Below are 5,236 nucleotides of genomic sequence, written 5' to 3'. Positions count from 1 at the left end.
AATTCACTTCTTGCTTAGTGGTCTGTGATGCCGCCCGCGACGCCGGCGTCCGGGGTTCAACTCCCACTCAGGGCGATCCCTTAACAGGGGTCGAATCGACTTTAAAAACACAACGCAGACAAGATCACACCGGCTACATGTGGTGCCGTGACCCGGATGCCCTGGGTGGTGTGAGTTTAGTGGGGTGAGTGTAACGGAGGTACCGCAGTATATCCACAGTCACGGGTACAAGTAGTGACGTGGCTGTGGATGGTAAGCGGTACTGCAAGTAAAACTCACTCCCCAGAGGCATCCAGACCCGGAAGCAAGCAGTGAATTCACTTCTTGCTTAGTGGTCTGTGATGCCGCCCGCGACGCCGGCGTCCGGGGTTCAACTCCCACTCAGGGCGATCCCTTAACAGGGGTCGAATCGACTTTAAAAACACAACGCAGACAAGATCACACCGGCTACACTCGCATATTCCCCCCACTGGCCGGTTGTAGGGAGGATAGAAGCCTTGCATCACATGTCCCCTCCGATACATGTGGAGGCAGCCTGTCGCATCTTTTCACCTGCCAGCACGGACTCTCATCGGCGAGGTGTAACCTGTGGGAGGCTCACACTACCCCCGCCATTTTCCTGTCTCTGCTGTGCAGGCGTCCCCAACCGACCTGTAAGAGTCGCTGTCCACAACATCCAGATTACCACCCATCGACTTCCCACCCGCTAACTCTGCCAATTGAGTTATGACGGCCGGCCCAAGCCGGAGGCAACGCCGACAGCCGGAGTCGAACCCGGTGTCTCTTGCATTGGTGACGAGCGCAATGTCCGCTGCGCCACCCAGCCGCCTACAATGTATTATATTTTTAAAACACAGACAACTATGCAAGGTGCCAACCTGCTCATCGGGAGCAGTCATTGATTGATTGAAAAGTTTATTAACAGATTGCAGAATGGGTACAGTACAGTACAGCTCAATACATACAATTGTTAAGGGGATGCAGACCAGAGAAAGACTTTCGTCTTGTTTACATCAGGGTCCCCCATTTTCAATTCATCATAACATATATGACATACACAACATACAGATAGACAGTACTGCTACATCTATACATTTATGACATCCCAGATGTGCAAATACAGTACTGTTTGTGATACAAAAAGTGTCCAGAAAAAGAGTGTATATACATTTGACGTAGAAACTGTACATTGGATGAGGTTGGGTAGGTGGGGTGGGGTTGGGTGGGTGGGTGGGGGGCTGTACATTGGAGGTGTGGGGGGGGGGGGGGGGGTTGGGTAGGAGGGGGGGACACACTGTACACTGTACATTGGAATACTGACAAAGCCATACTTGGTCATTTACTGTACAACTGCGTTAGGACATTTGTAGGGGCCAGTTTCGAATTGCAGACTCCCGCAGGTGTTTTTTGAGAGTGTTTTTGAAGGTGGGTAGTGATCTGTCGTCTACTCTAAGCCATCCTAGGTTGTCATTGGGGTTAGGTGTCTTGCTCTAGGACACTTCGACATGCTGCCAGAAGGAGCCAGAATCGTACCGGAAACCTCCTGAGTCACTGCCATTTCAGCAGTCCTCAAATTGACTGATTTCTTTCTGCTTGTTACCAGAAGGGTTTCCAACTCTTTGGCACATAAGTGGAGACATAGCTCCATCTAGTGGCCATCTCACACCATTACAGGCAGAGACAACTTGCTGAGAGAGACTGCACTGAGACACAACTTCAGTTTCTGATGTAAGTAACTATATATTGTGTTGTGCCATTGCAAGTTGCAACTAGCACGGGATCATTCTGATCAGGGGGTCCAGTCTCACCTAGAGCATGTTGTCACTCATTCTCCCCTGCTGCTGAGTAAGCAAATAGAAAAGTGTAAGGCCACAGGGGGTGTTTCAAAATACCCTATTTGGGCAGTGAGAGTAAATTAGCCTCAGAATACAGTTAAAGCCCCAAAACAATATTTGGAAGTGTAGCCTGCAAATCAGAGCCCTGTCTAAATGTTTATTATGGCAATATACATGGACGGGCAAACTCATAAAAACGGACAGCCTTGACAGACCCAAATAATAGGACATAATCCAGAGCCACTGGTATAAATGTTTAGGCTATTCAATCGGGGTGGATCTTTCCAGTCCTTGAAACTTTAAACATGGCCTGTATTCCTCTGTCAGAAAGGAGCCAGTAGGTCAAGTGAGAATGGGGTGTCTTTTAACCTGCGGTTACACCTGAGACGGAAAGAGGCCTTCTCGACGTAACCTGCTGTGAACCAGTTGGGTTTAAAGAGGCACCTCTTCAAAAAAAGAATGCTGATTTATTTTGCACATAATCTCACACACATCCCCAAACTCTTTACACCCATTCATTTAGTTTGACAGTTATTGGGAGTAAATACGTTTGAATGTGGCTACCGGTGATGTCATCGTGGGACATTAAATCCTTGCTTTGTGTTAATTACAGCTCCATGAAGCGATGTAGATGTAAAAATAGCAATACCTCGTTTTATAGGGACTGCTACCTTATCATTTCATTGAGCTGTAATTAACACAAAGCAAGGATTTAATGTCCCACATGACATCACCGGCGGTAGCCACATTCAAACTCATTTACACAAGGGATTCAATGTCCTCGATGACATCATTCCATATTCAAACGCATTTACTCTCATTAACTGTCAAATTAAATGAATGTGTGCAAAACGGGTTAGAGTTTTTGCATTATGTGCAAAATAAATAAATAAGAATAGTTGTTTGGTGAAGTGCCCCTTTAAGAGTATACTACATGATAATACCAACGCCATTAGAGGTTCAATGATCACAATACAGAATAGAAAGATCCCCCCAAAAATTTTTAAATTGTATTGAAGATTCTCCTTGTTTGCTTCCAGGCCTCAGTTTAGCACAAAATCGAAATTCGTATCCAATCTGAAAACGTGTGTATTGTTATTACACCCTCTAGTGGTCATATAATGTTTACTACATACTTCCCTTTCAATGTCCTGGTGCATAACAAAAAAACAAGTCACCCAAGTACAGGAGGGAGGGGGAATATTGGCGGTTTAGTTGCTTGACACAGATAGTGAATGTATGCATCTCTATAGTATACAAAATATCATGTCTGTACTTCTATGCTTTATGCCCTTTGTGTTTTAGTTTTTTACTCTGACATAGTTCAGAAGGATTTTCACTCTCCTTTCGAAGTGTTGCTGTTTCACCTCCTGCCAAATCTGAGTGTTTCTTTTAATAATTACACTTAAAGCATCCACAGAGCTTTTAGAAGGGTGTGCAATAAAAGTATTGCTTTTCCCGAAAATAAATAATTGATTAATTCATTTATCATAAAAAAAAATTGCAGATCCAAAAGGAATGTTGTTGTTTACTTACTTTGTTCCCATTTGATTTGGTGGATTATATTAGTACTGTTGGACTGTGGTAATTCCATGTACGAATAAATAAATGATGATTTCCCCATGTGGGATGCACCTGATTGGATACATTACATACTGGTGCTCTTGTGCGATATCTAGCGGCTGAATGTTATCTATAGCACCTTTAAGTAGACTAATAGTCACAGAACTTTGTTGACTAATCGATTAATCTGTCCAATTTCAGTTTCTGACATACGATAATGCAGAAGCTCTTTAAATTGACTGCTGCCCAGAGATGTGCCAATACATTTTTCAGTAAATAACAAGCTATAAGAACAAAAAGCATAAAAATCATCATCATATCGACTAATAAAGTCTTGGTCAACTAAGACCAAACCGACCGATTATATACTGTTATTATATAAATAATATCTCTTAATATTATAATATACAGTATATCTCAATTAACAGACGATGAGGGGTCAGTTCTAATGCAGCATATCTCCCAGAATATCAACCTTTTAGTTACAAGTGGAATGAAGTGCGATGAAGGAGACAAAGATGTACAAAATACAGACAAAAATCTGTTTTAATGATTTAGATACATTTGATTTCATGAGTCCAAATACTCTTTTGTTTTTTAAGTAATGTATACCCAACTTCTTACAGGTGAATTACAACCATTCTACACCCTGTTCTGTGTTTCAAATGGTGAAAAAATGAAAGTCCATGTGCATGAAAAGAGAGAGAACAAAATAATGCTGTGATGGAAACACTGAAAACACAGGAAACATGGCTGGTTTATTCCTCCCCCGATACATAAAAAGAAAAAAAGTCATTCAAGCACTACAGTATAACAAAAAAGCCATGTCAAATCTAGTGATAGAACGCCGAACAGATTGTCAATTTACAAACTTACAGTACATTCTCAATAGGGTTAGCTTATGTCGCATAGACGGTAATGAGGATAGGAACATTTCCAAAACTGAGTAAAAAAAAAAGAAGAAAAAGTTGTACGAGTGGCCAATAGCTTCCCTAAAGCCTGACAGATGTGGTGACGACCCCAGACCCCCGACCACTCGGACTTCCTAGTCGGTCTCTCAGCGATCAGGAGGAACAACGCACTGAAAACAATTACCACACACGGCGGACGACGACACTTTGTGAAAACAAAGTAAAAAAAAATAATAATAATAATAAATCTAAAGCCACTCTATAGCCACTCTGTGAACACGCTATAACATGACGTGTGATTTGCTTTCAAACTGTTTCCTGCAGTGAGGACATGTGACCGGCCTGAAATAAGTCTGTGTCTGCAGGTCTGAGAGAGGCAGAGTAGAAGAGGAGGAGGAGGAAAGACAAGAGCAAGTCGTACCAAAAGCCATAGAGTGGAGCTCGCTCCCTGCCTCCGGGCTCCTCTGCCTCTCTCTGTGGCTTGCTCTTGGCTGTGGCCCAGAGGAATTCTCTGGTGGCCTTGGTAAATATAACATTTAGAATAACAGCGCCAGAGCCCCCGTGTGTGGACTTAACCCTTTCACTACCACACTACCAAATGGTTAACCCTTTCACTGCGACAATACAGAAGGTTAACCCTTTCACTACCACACTACAGAAGGTTAACCCTTTCACTACCACACTACAGACGGTTAACCGTCTGTAGTGTGGTAGTGAAAGGTTAACCTTCTGTAGTGTGGTAGGGAAAGTGTTAACCCAGATCCTGAATCATTGCTGTGCTGCCCGCGGCTCCAAGGGGGGGGGGGGGGGGGCATGCGGTTCACATCTCTCCTGACCTAGGTGAGGGATCCAGAGGAATAAAGGCTAATTTAGAGAGGCCAGAGATCAGGGGGGGGGGGGGGGGGGGGGGCTCTGTGAAGCCTCTCG

The sequence above is a fragment of the Notolepis coatsorum genome (genome assembly GCF_963971535.1).
Source record: "Notolepis coatsorum genome assembly, chromosome: 16".
Lineage (NCBI taxonomy): Eukaryota > Metazoa > Chordata > Actinopteri > Aulopiformes > Paralepididae > Notolepis > Notolepis coatsorum.
Note: the sequence above shows the minus strand (reverse complement) of the source record.